This window comes from Panthera pardus, unplaced genomic scaffold (genome assembly GCF_024362965.1).
Source record: "Panthera pardus isolate Hobbes unplaced genomic scaffold, ASM2436296v1 HiC_scaffold_15, whole genome shotgun sequence".
In the NCBI taxonomy this organism is placed as follows: Eukaryota; Metazoa; Chordata; class Mammalia; order Carnivora; family Felidae; genus Panthera; species Panthera pardus.
In genome coordinates, this window is record NW_026526710.1 from 7,041,390 (window position 1) to 7,061,120 (window position 19,731).

The 19,731-nt window shown below is 47.3% G+C and overlaps 1 long non-coding RNA gene across 1 annotated transcript; it reads right to left on the bottom strand.

Moving 5' to 3' along the window:
• Window positions 1–392: 392 nt before the first annotated feature.
• On the bottom strand, window positions 393–16,357 carry LOC109277595 (uncharacterized). The gene is made up of 4 exons (XR_002085228.2): window positions 15,798–16,357; window positions 11,108–11,300; window positions 8,030–8,167; window positions 393–1,674 (listed from the first exon to the last, which is right to left on the bottom strand). It is a non-coding gene; the product is annotated as an uncharacterized LOC109277595 (long non-coding RNA).
• Between the last annotated feature and the right edge of the window lie 3,374 nt (window positions 16,358–19,731).

Below are 19,731 nucleotides of genomic sequence, written 5' to 3' on the forward strand. Positions count from 1 at the left end.
TGTATATAAGTATAAAAGTGTATATTATTTGAAAAGAAACCACTCTAGGGAAGTCCATGTGGAAATCGTTACTGCTTTTGGGTTAATAATGTGTGAATCATTTACTTTTTCAGAATTGCCTTTCTCTAAGCTGCATTTAGGAGAGCTGGGGCCTTTGGAAGGCCATTTCTCCCTCTTGTGCCCAGGGCAGACATCACCAATTGATGTCTGAGTGCTTCCCTGGTGAAAAGATAATTCTCCAGGAAGTCTCCCCTCAGGAGTAGGAGTTGATCAAAAGAACCCACCTCTTTGTCGTCCCTGTGAGAACATTAAGAAGCACGAAGGGTTATTTTTTATTTTTAACTTGTTTATTTATTTTTTTAAATTTACATCCAAATTAGTTAGCCTATAGTGCAACAATGATTTCAGGAGTAGCTTCCTTAGTGCCCCTCATCTATTTAGCCCATTCCCCCTCCCACAATCCCTCCAGTAACCCTCTGTTTGTTCTCCATATTTATGAGTCTCTTCTGTTTTGTCCCCCTCCCTGTTTTTATATTATTTTTGTTTCCCTTCCCTTATGTTCATCTGTTTTGTCTCTTAAAGTCCTCCTATGAGTGAAGTCATATGGTTTTTGTCTTTCTCTGACTGACTAATTTCACTTAGCATAACACCCTCCAGTTCCATCCACGTAGTTGCAAATGGCAAGATTTCATTCTTTTTGATTGCCGAGTAATACTCCATTGTATATAGATACCACATCTTTATCCATTCATCCATCGATGGACATTTGGGCTCTTTCCATACATTGGCTCTTGTTGATAGTGCTGCTATAAACATGGGGGTGCACGTGTCCCTTCGAAACAGCACCCCTGTATCCCTTGTATAAATGCCTAGTAGTGCACTTGCTGGGTCGTAGGGTAGTTGTATTTTTAGTTTTTTGAGGAACTTCCATGCTGTTTTCCAGAGTGGCTGCACCAGCTTGCATTCCCAGGGTTATTTTTAATTTATGACAAGAAAACAGACCACATTAGCTCGCTTGCTCAAGGTCGGCAGCTGGTAAACGGCAGATGTAAGGTTTGAACCCAGGCTTGAAAGACCTGTGAGTGTTCACGGGTGTGTTTTCAAACATTCTCATGGTCATTATCATCTCTCTCACCATCATCGTTACTGCTGTCATCAAGCAGAAAGATCCTTCTTAAAAAGAAAAACAATCTGGGGGAAAAAAAACTTCACAGGGAACATCAATAAAGAAAGTAGATAATATTTGGGCGCCTGGGTGGCTCAGTCGGTTGAGCATCCGACTTCTGCTCGGGTCACGATCTCACAGCTCATGAGTTCGAGCCCCGCGTCGGGCTCTGTGCTGGCAGCTCGGAGCCTGGAGCCTGCTTCGGAGTCTGTGTCTCCGTCTCTCTCTGCCCCTAACCCACTCGCATCCTGTCTCTGTCTCTCTCAAAAATCAATAAACATTAAAAAAATTAAAAAAAAGAAAGTAGATAATATTAGTATTTTTTTCACCTCTTAAATTTAAGACATTCAGAGTGTTAATATATACCACACGTAAGATCAGACGCTGGGGAAACCAGCCTTTTGTGATGATGAAAACGTGAAATTAGGTATTCTCGGTGACATTTGAGTCTTGTACAATGCAATTCAACTTCTTATTGTTTCATTCTTAGTCATCACCATGTCAGGATCCTATAGATCAAGAGACATTTACAGAAAGGATACTTTAGGATCTCAAGATACTCTCAGTCAGCTCAATTTAAATGCTTGGAGAGGGCAATAGGAAATTTATGTTTTGCGTTGAATCCCTGAAACGTTCGGTAACTATTCTTTAAGTACATGCAAGCCAGCTAAGGGTTCCTTAATTTACTGCCAGAGCAATAAACACCCATAATAAAATGTTATCTCAACATAATATGTTCCACATTCAATTTTTCTTATAACCCAGTGTCTTTTTTTTTTTAATTTTTTTTTTATGTTTATTTATTTTTGAGACAGAGAGAGACAGAGCATGAACGGGGGAGGGTCAGAGAGAGGGAGACACAGAATCTGAAACAGGCTCCAGGCTCTGAGCGGTCAGCACAGAGCCTGACGCGGGGCTCGAACTCACGGACCACGAGATCATGACCTGAGCCGAAGTCGGACGCTTAACCAACTGAGCCACCCAGGCGCCCCATGATAACCCAGTGTCTTAAGGCAGATCCTAGTCAAAGGTATCTCTTCCCCCAAGACAAAAAAAAAAAAAAAAAAAAAAAGACCCCAAGCAAACAAAACAAAGGGAACACAGAGGACCTCAAGCTACCACTCATCCATCGGCATACCTTTGATGAACATAGAATGCTTGATGAACAGTCGCACAAGCAGCAAGGATATTTACTTATCTCACAAGTTATTCTTAAAGACAAAAAGAAGAAATATAACAGGATTCTTGTCCTTAAAAGCACCCTATCTGCTGTCTGCCGAGGGAGTGAGTTTCCGTGTGTCGGGCACACTCCGCCAAAGTGGGGACAGATTTGATTTGACAAGATGACCAGGTGTTAAGAGCGAGAGACAGAGAGGCAAGAAAACATCAGCACAGCCTCCAAGGTGCCCCGTGATCTGGCATTTCCAGATCAAGTCCCCCTCTCTTCCCTCGCGTCCCCTCCCACCTGATTAACCGCTTCGCTCTGGGGACCAAAGCCAAGCATTCAGCAGCACCAACAAAGCTCCAAGCCTTTGCCTGGGCCGTGCTGCCGGCTGGCTGTCTTCTGGAAGATCTGACCCAGCCTTCCATCTGTTAAGTGCCAGCTCACATGCCTCGTCCCCATCATGCATTCCCCCCATCGTCCACGGCAGAAGTAATCCCTCTGAGTCTCTCCTTCCTAATGTTACCAATACTACGAATATTGCTCCTACCAACCATTGCCTCGGGTGTCGCCATGACCTGTGTCACACCCTGTGCTGAGCACTTTACACACATTGACTCATTGAGTCCCCACAACGGTCCACTGATATTGTTTGCCTCTCCTTCACTCCCCCTCTTCCTTCCTCGTCGTCATCGTCCTTGTCGTCGTCGTCGTCATCGCCGTCATCATTTTCTTCCCTTCTTCCTCCTCTTCCTCCTACCCCTTCTTTACCATCGTCATTCCCATTTCATAGACAAGGAAACTGAGGTCTCGGGTGCTCTGCCTGGCACGCAGTAGGCCTTGGCAACTATTGACAATTTTAAAAACTACTTTCTTTTGAATGGGGAAAGCCTTCACGTGGTTGAAAAATCACAAGGCGCAAAAGGGAACAGAATGGAAAGTCTCTCAACCTTGGCGTCCAACCCTCCCTTCCTCCTGTTCCCCTGTCCTCTGAGCCAATCTGTTCACGCTGGTTTCTTACCTATCCTTCTAGAAATGTTTTATGCACATACAAGGAAATAGGTAAACGCAAGCTCATCCCTCCTTTTCAAATATAAATGGTAGGGCACTATAAATGCTGCCCTATGCTTTTATGTTAGCTATTTGTTGCTGTTGTTGGCTATTCAACTTATTGCAAAGTTACCTAAAAAACAACAAAACGAGAAACCTATTACCCTCCCTTCTACACTCAGACTAAAAACGTACTGAGGTTTGTCTCAAGTTGGAAGGAAAAAAATAATCCACTCCTGCCGGCCTCTCCCTATGTTCATTGCTTTTCTTCCCAACTAGACAGAAGCCCCCGTGGGGCAGGCCTAGGGGTCTACTTTTCCAGTGCCTTCTACCGGACCAGTGCTCCTCAGTGTTTGACAGACCCGGCGAGGCCCCAGAGGGAAGAGCCGAGGGTCCAGGCCCCAGCGTTTTGATCACAGGCTGACCACGCTAACCCATGACGTTCACACATTTCGGCAGGCAGGTCTGGGTACGGGGCAGTAGATTCGGGAGTCTGAAACTACACAGAGGCTCTTCGTGAATCTCTGGTGGCTTCTGGGTCTCCATATGGAATTCTAGCCTTCACCTTCTTTAATCTTGTAAGTTCTCTCTGGTTTTATCTCTGACCAACAGTCTCGCTTCTGCTTTGTGTTCTGCTCGTGCGAAAGCCAGAGGGTCTCCAGGCAAATTGGTAGCTTTCTGCCCACCACCCTCCCCATCAGATGGTGCCATCGATACCACTTGCGTTGGAGGAAGGGGTAGGCGATGTGTCATCATTTTTTGGTTTCTGGAAGGACATTCCCCTGTTTTGTTCCCACGGCGACTTCCTACAATCCTCAGAATTTCGTTGAGGCTGAAAGGAAGGGTCAGCTATGGGCAGCCGAAGTCCCAGGGCCCCACTGACAGGCGACAAAGGGGGAACGTGTCCTTGGGTGTGCCTTCGTGCTAGGCTTCTCTCTCCCTTCCCCGAACTTCCTTTCTCTTTCCCCTCCAGTGTTTATACCATATGCCCCTGGCCTACCACCCAAGATGCCTGGCAGTCTCTGACTCAGAGACTCTTGGGTTTTCACACTCCTTCTGCCTCTTGGGTCCAGCTGCTTTGCCCACACGAAAAAACTGATTTTACCATCAGCCGCCTACACGAGGTTCCATTTTCCGGTGCAATTTCCTTCAAATAATCCCTCTCTCCCCCAAGCAATCCTCACGAGTAGAGTTTACACCTCTTTTCCCGGCCCTTCTCCCCGGGTCCCTGTCGGCATAATTCCCCGTCTCCCCTCCCCACGATGAGCCCACTTTTCCAGTGAGAATTTCCAAGTTGTAATTGTTCGGGAGAGCTGATGTCTAAGCTCGAAGCTTCTGTTGAGCAGGCTTCAGGGGCCCAGACGCTTTTATATGAATTCAGACTGCTGGAACACCCAGCCACGAAGGGTTTTATGTTCTGTTGGCATAGGCTTCTTTGCCAACTAAGCTTCAAGAAGTTTATAGGTTTGGTCGAGTTTCACGGCAAGTCTTGGAAGGATTTCTCAGAGTTATGTAATCACTGGAAGAATAAAGGGTGTGTGTGTGTGTGTGTGTGTGTGTGTGTGTGTTTCCTGATGCTGTGCTTTTTCTTCTGTAAGGAAAAAAAAAAAAACCCCTTAATACAAAGGAATGTGTGAAAGGCACAAATGTAAAAGCTCTAGGGCCTTTGGAGGACTGCTAAGGAGTAAGAGGGCCAAAATGTGTTCAGCACAATTGTCTCCGTTCGAGCACTAACACGATGCAACAACACTTCCAGCTCCCCGGGGATTCCTGGCAGACCTGTGCGCTGGCTCGTTCCTTCTCCCGAACCTCTTCATAACATGCATCCCCATAGGTATTCGTGAATTAATGGTGGACCTATTCGTGTCCTAGCTGCCTTTTCTGCAAACATAGGGGCCCCATGAGGGGAAGATTCTTCCCCTCATGTGTGGTGCTATACTCCAGTCCAGTAAAGGAGCTGACACCGCGGGGGAGCAGGAGGGGCTCCACGAACATGTGTTCATGAGGGAGCAGAACTGGGTTCGTAATTGCATCCCCAGCATTCAGCATGATTGGCACCTACGAGGAGCCCAGCAGGTGTTTGTGGAAACAAGTGAAGGGAGAAAGGCTTATTTTAGGTCCAACTGCTCATTCGTCTCTTGAGGGATTTTGGACGGCCTCCTGGACCCCGTCAATGCCATCTTGTGCAAACTCGGAAGTCTGTTCCGTTCTACCGGGCTGCCGGCCTCTCCACCTTTGGGAAGCAGCAGCTAAAAGCCTTCGCTCGGCTGCTTGGGATCTTCTCCTGCGTGTTCCGGGGTCCGCTACCCATCTGGGCAGAGGTGATACACACAGTGGAGGGCACTTCCTCCCTGGGTTTTCCTTTTCTTGGGTTGGTGCAGGTCAGTGACTGCTCCCAGGCTAGAAGCAATGGGAACAGGACGGTCACCGAAGGCCGTTCCTTTCTTTCCACAGTCAGTCACTCTTCAGTGCCTTCAGGTAGCTTTTCTTCCCAATATTTTGTTTAGGGTTCATTGTTATCTGCCAGAGGGGTAAAAGACCTGTCCACCTAGCTATCTATGCATCTTTCTATCTAATTACTGTTGTTGCTTGCGAACGATTGAGACCAATCTAGCTGGTCTCGGCGGAATATACGTCTGTTAAAAGATACTACGTGACTCACAGCATCTCCAGGAGGGCCGGAGGGTCGAACCTGTAGCATAGATAACCAAGGATAACGTCCAGACCACACTACGATGCCCCAGCGAGACCTGCAAATCCTCTCTTGCTACCGATAACTACAGCTCATGCTCACGCTCCAGTTCTCACTCTACTGTTCTCAACTCTACAATTCTTACTGGGGAAACTGGGAGCCAGATATCAAAAGCTCTCCTTGCCTGAAAATTGGGACATTTTCACTTCCACCCTCACAAAATGATGGCTTTTATGCAAGCCTGCTTTTTTTTTTTTTTTTTTTTAAATGTTGGGAGTGTTTGGTGGAACGTGGGCCAAATCTCTAGCTGCAAGGGAGGCTGGAAAAGGAGTCTAGCTTCTGTCTTCAGAAGGGGCTTATCATGTGGGGAATCCTCGAAACAAAGGTAAATTTTTCAGGTGATGTTAGGTCGCCGAAACCGTGAGAAACGCCAAGAAACAAACCTACATTGGGGCGCCTGGGTGGCTCAGTCGGTGGAGGGCCCGACTGCGGCTCAGGTCATGATCTCACCCTCTGTGAGTTCGAGCCCCGCGCGGGGGCTCTGGACTGACAGCTCGGAGCCTGGAGCCTGCTTCGGATTCTGTGTCTCCCTCTCTGCCCCTCCCCCTTTCATGCTCTCTCTCTCTCTCTCTCTCTGTAAAAAATAAATAAACATTTTTAAAAAATTAAAAAAAACCCCAAACCTACAATAACTAGTAGTTTTAACTAGTAGTTACCTACAATAACTAGTAGTTTTAACTAGTAGTTATCCACAATAACTAGTAGTTATTGTGGTAGGTAACTAGTAGTTACCTACAATAACTAGTAGTTTTAACTAGTTATCTACTTTAACTAGTAGTTTTAACTAGTAGTTTCCTACATTAACTAGTAGTTTTAACTGGTAGTTACCTACATTAACTAGTAGTTTTAACTGGTAGTTACCTACATTAACTAGTAGTTTTAACTGGTAATTAACTAGTAATTAACTAGTAATTTGTCCATCTCTCCCTCTTACCATTCCTCATCTATATCTACATACTTTTCCATCTTGGGGGACAGAAGCTCCGTCTTGTTCATCAATTCATCCCTAGCATTGAATCCAAGCCGCGTAGTAGACAGTCACCATAATCATGATACAAATGCACTTTGCACAGTGATTTATAGCTACAAAGAGTTTGACACAACTACATATTACTTGTCACAATGCCCCGGGGGATAGGTCGTGTTGTCGTCTCTCTTGTACGGATCGGAGAACCACTGTCCAGGGAAATAGAGGGAAGCGTCCCAGGGCACGAGGGTGCATACGGTACTGGAACTAAGCATTCGCCTGGAACACTCAGCCTTTAAGGCCCGAGTTTTTCCTGTTAGCGTAGTTGGGAAGGACTAGGCTTCACTGCTGTATCAGGCTAATCTAAAGATCTGTGATATGGGGCACCTGGGTGGCTGGGTCGGTTAAGCGTCCGCCTCCATTTTGGCTCAGGTCATGATCTCGGGGCTTCGAGGGTTTGAGCCCTGCATCAGGCTCTGCACTGGCGGCTTGAAGCCTGCTTGGGATTCTCTCCCTCCTCGCTCTCTGTCCCTCCCCCACTCGTGCTGTCTCCGTCTCTCTCAAAATAAATGAATAAACTTAAAAAAAAAAAAAAAAGATCTGTGCTATGAGGGTGAACAGCATACAACTTTATTCTTGACTCATTTAAGTGACCAGCTCGTTGCACTTCCCCCAGGACTGTTGTATTCGGAGGTGTAAACAGCTCTGCCCCGGGGCCCCTGGTTGGCTCCGTCAGAGGAGCCTCGTAACTCCTGATTTTGGTTACGGTCCGATCCCGGGTTGGTGGGATCAGGCCCGTGGCAGCCTCTGTGCTGACGGCACAGATCCTCTCCCTCTCTCCCTGCCTCTCCCCCAACTTGTGCATGTGCATTCTCTCTCTCTCTCTCTTTCTCAAAATAAATAAATAAATAAAAACTTAAAAAAAAAAATTACTTGCTGACAGTCCTGAGACCCGGAACTCCAGCGTCCCAAGGCAAACCGGGGTGTTGGTCATTCTGTTCATTCAGTGATGATGCAGGTTCAGGCAGGGCTCCACCATTTCGCAGGCCTGCCCTCTGGAATACGTGACCTCTGAGATCAAAACAGGAGAGGACCAGAGAGTCACAGGGAACACGTTTGGGGGGGGTCAGATGGGAGAATGGCTTCCACGACTCCTGCTCACTGCCCATTGGCCAAAACTCAGTCATGTGATTCCAACCTAGCTGCAAGGGAAGCTGGGAAATGTAGTTTTCCTGTGTGGACCGGAAGTGCGTTTGCCGCTGGGAAGGCGCACTAAATTCCGACTCTCGGCAGTGTTATCTCTTTTATCTTGGTGTTTCCTACAGGGTCCGGTATGGTCTCTTGTAGTCTGGTGGGCAAGGAGTGCTTGCCCATCGGGGATATTGTGATCTGTAATAATGTATTGCAATAAAAGGAGCCAAATGAATTTTTTGGTTTCGTAGTGCATATAGAATTTATGTTTAGGGGAGCCTGGGTGGCCCCGTTAGTTGGTTGAGCGTAGGGCGTCAGCTTAAGTCATGATCTCGTGGTTGGTGGGTTCGAGCCCCGCGTCGTGCTCTGTGCCCACAGCTCGGAGCCTGGGGCCCGCTTGGGATTCTGTGTCTTCCCGCCCCTCCCACCCCTCCCCCCTCTGCCCCTCCCGCCTCTGTCTCTCAAAAATAAACATGAAAAAGACATTTTTTTAAAAGTTGCATTTACGCCACCCCGTAGGCAGTCATGCGTGCCATAGCGTTACACCTAAAAAACAATGTACACACCTTAATTTAAAAAATACTTTATTGGTGAAAAATGCTAACCATCGTCTGAGCTTTCAGTTAGTTGTAATCACTGATCACAGATCACCAGGACAAATGTGATGATGAGAAAAACGTCTGAAATATTGCAGGAATGACCAAAAGGTGACACAGAGACACAAAGCGAGCAGATACGGTTGGAAAATTGCGCTAATAGACTCTCTTGTTTTTTTATTTTTTTTTTAAACATTTATTTATTTTTGAGACAGAGAGAGACAGAGCATGAACGGGGGAGGGTCAGAGAGAGAGGGAGAGAGAGGATCCCAAGCAGGCTCTGTGCCCAGCACGGAGCCCGATGCGGGATTCAGCGTCACCAACAGCGAGATCCTGTTCTGAGCTGAAATCAAGGGTCAGACACAACCCACTGAGCCCGCCAGGTGCCCCATATATCCTTTTTTTTATGGTGGAATAGTATATACCTTTATGGATGTACTACAATTTATTTCGAGAATCTCATCTTGAGGGGCACGTTAGTTAAGTGGACAGGCTCTGGATGTAGGTTACTGGGGCCCAAATGCTGGCTCTAACATCATGGTTCCACTTGTGTAAAGGAAATGCATACTCTGGCCTCACACTCGAGAGGATCCTGTGCTGGTCCCCCCCCCCCCCCCCCCCCACCAGCCCTCCCAGGGGGTGGTTGAGTAGTCTATGCAGTGAGGAGATGCACTTTTGCAGAACCCACATCCCCTTCCAAACCACACTCCTGTACCTGGGGTCTCCGAATCTCTTGCCCTGGCAACCCCGAATCGTCTGGGGCCTGTGTTTGTTTTTATCTGGGCGTGGCCTCCTGAGGAACAACTATGCTTCCAGTGTGTGTGCTCATAGATCTGAAGGATGTCAGGGGCCCCTGTCTAAGACGGAGGGGTCTTGGGGCGCGCCTGGGTGGCTCAGTCCGTTAAGCATCCGATTCTTGGTTTCTGCTCAGGTCACGATCTCGCAGTTTTGTGAGTTTGAGCCCCATGTTGGGCTCTGTGCTGGCAGCACGGAGCCTGCCTGGGATTCTGTCTCGCTCCCTCTCTCTCTGCCCCTCTCCCACTCACGCCGTCTCTGTCTCGGATGGAGGGGTCTTGGGTAAAGCTTGGATGTGCTGGCCGGCCTGTCCACACACGTGTGCAGGTGGCCCCTCAACAGTGTGGGTTGGAGCCAGGGGTGGGAGGAGAAAGGGAGCAGGTAGCCGGCTGTGTCCATCCGTGCCACCACACCCAGCCACAGAACTCCAAGGAGCCTAAGGATTCCACACTCAGACGTGGCCTCACCTATTTGTCCAGACTTGAGGATAGAAAACCCAAGACTTGTCGGTTGATTAGCTAGATGTGTAACTTTCCCAATGGCCTGTAGGCCTCCCGTGTTTTCTCTTGCCCCGGACCTGGCACACGTTGAGCATGAACTTCCCTGGCTCTGTGCTCACAAGCTGTGCAACTTTGGGTAGTTGTCTAATCTCTTCGTGCCTCAGTTTTCTTACCTCTAAAGTGGGCCAACTGAGGCTACCAACCTCACAGGGTTGTTGTGGGGATGAAATGAGCTAATACAGGCAGAGTGCCTAAAACAGTGTCCGGGCACATGGGAAACACTCAGTGTTGAACACGATCATTGTTATGGCTGTTATTATTAGCAGTGCCATGATCGTTTTTTGTTATTAAATCTTAGATTCGTTCCCAGTCTTTGCTAACCGAAGCAATAATTCAGCGAGCACCTTTTGAACTGCATATCGGTGCACATCCATAATCATTTCTTTAGGGCAAAAACAAAAAAAGCCATGTGCTAGACAGGAAATTTTAGGGTCAAAAAGGGTGCACTTTTTAAAGTCTTTTGATATGTTAATAAGCTGCTTCTAGAATTAAATTAGCTGAACATATTATTCATTAGTTATAATTCCCTGACCGTTGAGGGTTTGGACCCTAAATTACCCAGGTTGTTAGTGACATTTAAAAAAATTTTTTTTTGTTGTTGGTGACATTTAAATTTAAACTCTTAGTGGGAGAAAATAAGTCCGTGAATGAAAAGCTGGATTAACCTGAACAAAAACTAATTAATAGCCGTCTGCTACCCAGGAAATCAAAAAGCATATAATGAAGTCAAATGCAAAGCCCAGAAGTTCTTTCATTGACTGTAGACTGTATTCAGTATAGAGAACATTCTTTAGATCTCTTCCTTGCCTCGGAAAAGCCTGTGGCTGCAAGGCTTTATCCCAGCCTCCCCTGCCCTCTTTCCAGCTTACCTCATTTTCCTTCCTGGACAAGGTTTTTCATCCTGTGCACGGAGGAGTTCTGTATTCACTTTGCTCATCTTTCCCCTGAGAAATCAATATGCTTCTGTGACTTACTGTCAGCCCCTGGCAGCTGGGGGTTCAGAGAGGTGGCCGTGGCAGGTGGAGATTTGGGGCAGGTGTTATTTCCTTTTGGAAATGAGCTCTAGGAAGGTGACAGAAGCCGATGGAGTTGAGTGTGGGGTTTAGTTACTCCATAACCCCCAAGAGGACAATATAGCTCATGTATTTTCATCAGCGTTTGGGAAGGTCTAATTTCCACCTGTACCAAGTGTGGGAAAGAGGGAAACCATGACCAGCTGGGGCTGTGCTGTTGGCCTGGGGTCCACTCTGTACCCTTCTCCTTTCTGCTCTGTGCCCAAGGAACTGGCCAGCACGGGCTGCCTCAGTGTGCTCCCTTACCCTGGGGTTTCTATGTGGGTTTAGCCAATGGGAGGCACCAGCTGGGAAGGAGGAAGGGGAGAGAGGCTGGGGTATTTCTTCCTCCGGCTCCTCTGTTCCAAGTGGCAGGCTTGAAGTGGCTGTTTTTCTGTAAGAAAAGCCGCATGTCCTATTGTAGCTCTCCCTGATGCTTCAGTTCTTGCCAAGTGCTGATGACCTTGCAGGCTTAAGAGGGGCAGATAGCATTTTCCTGATTTTCCAGAGTGTTCTGGACCATGCGTGCCTAGTTAGTTGCTCTTAACTTTGTCCACAGGGTTATGAATAAATTCTCCCCTTTGGAGCAGGCTGGGTCCTGCCAGGGGTCTGTTTAAGACAGAAACTGTGGTTTGGACCAAATGTCAGAAGGGGGTTAACCTGCTGTTTTTCACAGCATAATCAAGGGACAACAGAGTGTGGTGGCTAAGGATCCGAGAGGCTGAGGTCCTGATTCTATTACTTCCTAGCCGTGTGACCTGGTGCATGTGACGTCATCTCTCTGATTCTTGGTTTCCTCCTGCCTCAAGTGGGGATAACAGGAATACTTCTTGGGCTTCTTGATGAATCGGCAAGATGGCGTCTCTTAAGCACCTGGCATCTGGGAGCCACTGAGGAAAGGTGAACTGTTACCACCGTCTGTTCCACTTATCTGTTGCACATAGCCAACCACCCTAAAACCCGGGGGCTCGTGAGTCTGCCTATGAGCTTGTTATTGGGGCGGGATTCGGTGGGGATGACTTGTCTTTGTGTCACACATTGCCTGGGGTCTCTCTACTGGCAGGCTGGACCATCTGGGGGCTGGTTGGGCGTTACTGTCTCTTCATGTTATCTCAAAGCTTCTATGTGTCCCCCCATCCCCACCCAGCACAGAAGTCTCAGGGCAATCAGACTCCCTCCACAGCAGGAACAGAAGCTGGGCAGCAGCTCAAGGATTCCTAAGATGGAGTCTAAGCCATCCCAGAATATCCCTTTCACCACTTTCTGCTAGTCAGACAAATCAGTAGGGCCAGCGGGGAAATTCCAGTGTGGAGGAATTCGATGCCACTTCTCAACAGACACAGAGAGAAGAATCTTTGGTCATCTACACTGTCATTCACTGAGGGGAGCAGTGTGGGTGGTTGTGGGCTATAAATAAAAAAGGGAAATTTGGGGATTTTTAGCCAATTTTTCACATTTTAGAAATACGCCTACCATGGGTGAATATTTACCATATGGAAGTCATGATGTCAGATACCATAACAGTCAGGAATCCTGTTTGGAGCTGATAGAAACCCAAGTCCAATTACTTTCAGCAGGAAAGAGAGAGAGAGAAAGAAAGAAAGAAAGAAAGAAAGAAAGAAAGAAAGAAAGAAAGAAAGAAGGGAAGGAAGGAAGGAAGGAAGGAAGGAAGGAAGGAAGGAAGGAAGAAATGGCAGAGGTGAATTTATTGGTTCATATAACTGGAAACTGCCCCAAAGTACCACCTGACCCAGGACTCCTGGATTCGTCAGGCTGTCCTTTTCTCCGACCCTGAGACAGACTCCCTCCATATGGCCTACTTGGTGGCCAGTGGAGGCTCTCAGTTCACATTCTTCAGCTGAGAGCCACCCTCTTTCTTGGAGAAAAGACCAGGAAGAGTTTGAATACTTTGGTCTCAGTTAAGTGCCCACTAATGTGGTGATGGGGAGAGAAGATTGTCAACCCTGACCAAACCCCATGAAATGGGTTGCCAGCAGAGAAGAGGGGTTCTGAGACCACGAGAGGAGGGAAATGGGGGAAGACAGGCCACAAAGGCAAAACCACTGTGGCCACAGTCTCTTACGGGCACCCCATCTGCTGCTGTGCTGATGTAATTCTGATGCTAACCACCTGGAGTTAGTGCAGACCCCACGAGTGGAAGGTGCATTCCCCAACAGGGCTGTCCTCCCTTCAGTTGCCAGCCACAAGCTTGGGGATCCCCAGGCCACCCACACTTCTGACAAGCTGGCTAAAAATAAGGGATGGTTCCCATGCCTTCTTCATATTTGATAATTCATAAGAATGATTGGCAGATTGCTATAGCTAAGAAAGTGCTATACGCCTGATGGCATTTTTCTCATTAAGGGTACAGATCAAGAGCAGCCGAACAAAGAGACCTGGGTGGGGAAGCTGGGGAGGATTCCGAAGGCAGAACTTTGATGCCCTCTCCTCTTGGAAGCGGGGTGCATCACCCTCATCGGATATTACTTTGTTCACCAGACAGAAACTTCCACCAAGCTTTGGTGTCCAGAGTCTTTATTGGGGTTTCATTACATAGGCATGAATGATTGAATCACTGGACACGTGTCCGAGCTCAGTCTCCGGCTGCCCCCCTCTTATACCAGGTGAGGCAACCCTCTAATCACGTGGTTGGTCTTTCCGGTTGACCGGTCCCCATCCTGAGTCACCTCAACTTTTAGCATAAATTCAGGTGTGATCCAAGGGGCTCATGAATTACAAAGACATTCCTCTGACTCAGGAAATTCCAAAGATTTAGAGTCCACCACTCAGGAATCAGGGAGAGAGGTCAGCCAAGTTCTTTATTCTACAACGCATGCGTTCGTGCGTATAAAATACAAAATTCCTAAAAGAAATGATCATGTCACCCGCTTAAAAATGAAGACATTGCGGTTATCTTAGGATCCACAGGATTTGAGCCCGTATTTTTTTGTAGCCCGTGTTTTAAGTTGTTTCTTGCTATAGCCCAGGGCCTGCCTCTAATGAGAAAGCTACTTTGTCACAATTCACCACCTCGATGTCCTCTGTCTCCAGTAGGGGAGTCCTAATTATTCCATGCTAAATGAGTAGTTGACTTTAGTGAGAGAATTCAACTTTTTTTTGTCTTTTGGAAGATTCTCAGAGTTCTTGTCCCCCCTCTGCCCGTTAAGTGCAGTGGGATGAATGGCTCTACCTCTTCAGGCTCAGTTTCTCCATCTGAAAGGCAACTAGGGCTTTGTAAGCTCTAAACGTGGCACCACTCACTGCTGCCACACTTTGCAAGGTGGAGGTGCCATTTACCATCGAGATGCTGGGAGAATATAATACCTTCCAACAGGGGAAATCCACACACAGAAATTCCCTTTTATTCATCTGTCCACAAATATTTTTGGAGTACTTGGGGGTGCCTGGCACTGCATTTGATACTGGGGATATGGGAAAAGAAGGGCAAATATGGAGCTTCCCTTTATGGATCTGGAGAATGTTGAAGTCAGAGATTAACTCTGTCATTCAAAACAGGGTAGAGGAAGTAGGGTGTGGGGGGCATAAGATAGAGGGATCTAACTTAATCCAGAGTCAAGGATGGCTTCCAAGAAGAGGTGGCATTTAAGCTGACACCTAAAGGAATTGAAAATGTTAGCAGGCTGTAAAGGAAGGGCACTGGTGGTGTCCCAGGGTGTTCGGGGCAGAGAAAGGAACCCGTATGAAGGTCAGAGCGCAAAGCTCTCTATCTAATAGAAGGACTAACCACCTAGTCTGGATTTGGACCTCAAATTCCTTGAATGAGCGACTTGATGAGGATATATTAATTCTTCAGTTAAAATTTAAGCATCCGAGGAGCAAGGCCAATAGATGTTTTGGAAGCCTAGAACCCCATGTGGGGGACACTTGAGGTTTTCAATAAATTCCATTTAGCCAACAGCTCTTGGTTATCGATGGGAGCCAGCGGAAGGGGGAGGCACACATTGAAACCAACGCTTACGGAGCGCTTGTGAGATACCAACCACCGTCCTAATTGCTGATATGAGAACTCATTCAACCCAAATAATGACCGTCTATCAAGTGTCCCCATTTCACAGATCAGGAAGCCAGGTCACAGGGAAGCCAAATAACGTCCTAATGTTCACGGTCGTTAGATTGTGAAGCCAGGCTTTAAATGCTGGACGTCTGCTCTGACCTACTGCATCCGGCCGGCCATATTGAAAGAGTAAGATAAAATGAGGTCTTATCCTTCAACTCAAAGCACTTAAAATAGTGGGCAAAATATTTGTGGGCAAGTCTTGTATAATCAGATATTTGGGCCCTGAAGCCCACCTGGATCAGCTGTCATGAGCCAGACAGTAAGGAAACATATCAACTAAAAATTTTTCAATGTGCCTCTGCACCAGCTACTGCAAAAGGAAATGGCTCCTTTGGACAGTCTCATTTAGTTCCCCAATTAACCCTGGAGAGAGGGGCTCTTATTGTAACTCCCATTGAACCCGAGGTTCAGAGAGGTTAAGTAACTTACCCCAGCTCACCCGGCCCAAGGTGCAAGCTCTCACTGGTCCCCCTGAGTGCTAGGCTGTCTGTAGTCAACGATTCAGCAGTAAAGCCCATGCAGGTACAGCTCTAGGCGGGATAGCATTGGAAAAGTGGTTAACACGGCTCCACGTTTCATATGTGTGTGAGGACTGATGTTCGCTGGAGATTGTAGGCCGGGTCCAGACGCAGTCTGGAGTCAGGAAGGTGTCTGCCTCAGTTGATAAGTTCCTCCCAGCTTTCGTACAGACAGCCGAATGCCTCACACCCTCCCCTGGCTCCTAGAGGAACGACTTTCACACTGAAGGGAGGTGGAGATGATTCTTATCTTGACACTTCAAAGAAAGCTTTCCCCCTTGACATCTTCCTGCCCTCAACAGTGCTGATGTGGAAACCTGGTGATGAAGGGGTTGCCTCGTCTCTTTGATCCTGGGGCAAGCTGGGCAATTCCAGCTCTTCCAGGCCTGAGGAATGCTGGGCCCCACTGGCCTTGCTTAATACAGCTTCCAATGGCTCCTTGACTTATTCAGTTTCATCCAGAAGAAATTGCTAAGAGGCAGGGACCGGATTTCAAAAATGAAAAGAACTCTATCTGGTGGCAGAGTCTGAATTGGGTGGACCATCTGGGTGGTTCTGATGTTGGCAAATGCTTCTTCTCCCCGGGTGCCAGTTCTGGTCCTGCTCACGGTTCCTAATCTGCACGTCACAGACCCCCTTGATAATCTACTGAGGACTCTCCCTCAAAACAAACAAACAAACAAACAAAAAATGCACACAAACAGGGAAATTAGTGAGTGCGATTTCAAAGGGCTCACAGAGCCTCCGAAGTCCATCCCTAGTCTTGTTGGGGGTCCGTGGATTCATGTTAAAGACCCCCGGGAGCCCAGCCGCCATCACTCAGAACACAGAAGTGCTCAAACATGCTGTTCTAGAGTTGGGCGCACCTGAGTTGGAATCCTTGCCGTGACCGATCCTACCTTAGTCAAATTGCCTCATCAACCTGCCCCTTGGTTCCTCCATCTGCAACTCCTAGCCCAACCCTCCTTTAGTTGTGAGGACGATAGGAGTTCATGCCTGAAGAGAAGAGTGTCCAGTGTCTTATTGGTGGCAATAGGTCCATCGGTCATAACATTATTACGATACGATTTTCTGTCTCTTCTGATCTTGATCCAGGAAGGAGACTCTTAGAAAAAGAGGTACTTTAGGGGGCACCTGGGTGGCTCAGTCGGTTAAGGGTCTGACTCCAGCTTGGGTCGAGATCTCACGGTTGGTGCGTTGGAGCCCCGCGTCGGGTGCTGTGCTGACAGCTCAGGGCCTGGAGCCTGCTTCCGATTCTGTGTCTCTCCTTCTCTCTGTGCCTCTCCCACTCACACTCTGTCTCTGTCTCTCAAAAACGAATAAACGTTAAACAATTCTTTTAAAAAATAAGAAAAAGAAAATGAAGCACTTTATATACTCGGGCCTCAGTTTTCTCATCCCACAAATGGGTTGATTGCAGCCCAGTCTTGCCAGTGGTCGTTCTTATTAGGGGGTATGACTGAGCTAAAAGAGAATGTTCTTCAACTACAGATGCCATGAATATGTGGCTCCAAGATCATTATTCTGTTATATGGAAAAGTTTCTAGCTCACTCTGGAGTCAGAAGGGGGTCTTCTAAATCCATAAGCTTCGGGTGGGGGCTTCTTTGCTATTCCAGGAAGTCTGGAACCAAGGGAGCTAGCTTCTTGGTAGATTGCTAATCCCAGATATTTGTATAGTGCTAATTAATATTTCACAAAATTCATCTAGTCCAATGCATATTCAAGGCTTCTCGCCCTTGACTTCCTGGAAGAAGAAGATAAAAAGGAGTCCCCTCACATTACAAACGAGAGAGCAGAAACACTTAAATATTCATTAAGACCGCACATTTATCTGACCCCAACCCAGCACACCTAGGCAGCTCGAGACAAGGGTACAAGACAAAGATGCCGAGGCCTAAGAAAATGACCCATAGAAGGAAGAAATTCTGGTCCCCAGAATGCACCCAACATCCATCCATTCCCTAGTGGGTTGATGGCCCTTTGAACGACAGGCACGAGTGTAGACGGTGGAGAATCAGGGATGGATAAGTCTCCATCTTGGCCTTAAGGGTCTTCCTGAAGAGGGAGACTGATGGCAGTGATCATAGTAGGTGTCTTGTCACGCTCTTTACATGCACTGCTTCATTCAGCAAACGTGTGCAGAGCACCTACTACGTGTCAGGTGCTGAAGCCAAGCCGCTTACCTTTCCCTGGCATCCTGAACCCTGATGAAGTCCTTTTACCTTTGGCATGAGTGCATGAGGGAAGATAAAGACAAAACCGCACAGAGAGGCATAGGAAAGCCCGCAGGGGTCAAGCTGGGAATACAGGTTCCGATCGCCAAGAAGGGGGAGGCTGGGACAAGCAACGGGAGAAGAGACAGCGTGGGGAGTCGGGGGGAGGCAAGAATCACCAAGGATCAGTAACCGTAACTGTTTGATGCCCAATTGGGCTCGGTAACGGTGGAAGAGTGAGAGAGGCCAAAGGAATGAACCCACAGTTCATCAGCACACTGCCTTTCATTTAACCTGCATAATACACTCAGCAGATCCAATGTGTTTAACCATACGTGGATTTAAGATACGAAATTTATTCAATGTACCCAAGAGGACAAATGACAATATTGCATATATATGCATATGTATGTATACACATCCCCATCTACCCCACAAGCCGGTGCATAGTACATTGGTTCAAACAAATAGTACATGACAGTTTCGGTTTATTTTATTTTATGGGACAGACTCTTTAAGGGTTAGTTTTTAAAAAGCTCTCGGAAAGTTATGGGTCATATGACTACCTAGTTATATCGATCTCTTACATGTACTACACTAGTTACTGTTAATTAAATCCGTTAAGCGCTGCACCCAGGGCTATCTATGTAGCATCTCATCTGACGGCCAAGAACAGCCTTGCAAAGGGGATCGAGTTAGCCCCTTCTACAGATGAGGAAACTGAGGCTCAGAGAGGAGATTTTCCCACTAACCCTCTCTGCCTCTCTATTTTCCCATCTGCTATATGGGTATAATACTGTCTGCCTTGGGTATATTGCAGCCCCCCTCAGAATGTCAATTTCATCGTCTCTAAAATGAAAGATGGTAGGGAGAGTTGGGTAAATACAATCAGATTCTGGGCCTGGATGGGGAGCAAGTGACTTTCCCAGGAAGTCGTGGTGCCTTGTTCAGTAAGCCACATGTGCAACAAACCATGTGACTTTGGGGCACTTCCAGAAAATTCTCGGCAGGTGGCTAACCTGGGTATAATCCTAGCGAAAAGGGATCATTTGCCCCCTATGTTGCAGAACCAGAAGACAGTGATTTTAACTCCCAGCCTAGAGACCTGTATTTTAAAGGTTAATGAGAGATGTGGGTAGATAAGGATTAAGCCTTCAGGTCATACTATACCCCATTTAACAGAACAATACACTGAGGTAGAAGGGTTTCAGCACCCAGGATGCCTTCCAGACCCAACGACTTAGGTTTATCCCTCGGAATTTAAACATCTGCAGATCTCCTCTTTATCTCTCTTATCAGTATGAATTCTGATGCCCTTTCAATTTTCAGGTAGTTCTGGCATCACATCTTTGATGCTCTTTATCTGGGTTCTCTCGCCAGCAATGTCTGGAACCAAGGCTCAAACATCCTGCCTATAAACGAAAATAATCATGTGTGTTGCAAACTCCCCCCTTCCTTTGTTCTGATCCACTGTGCTAGTAAAATTTGGGAAACTGAGCCACAGGACAGCTGAGTTCCGAGGGGAAGCCATTGCTTCCATTCTTACTATGTGAAGAAATTCAAAGCCACGAATTAAATCCCGCCTGCCTTAAACTCATCAGATGGAGCGTGAAAGACAGGACACTTTCCCC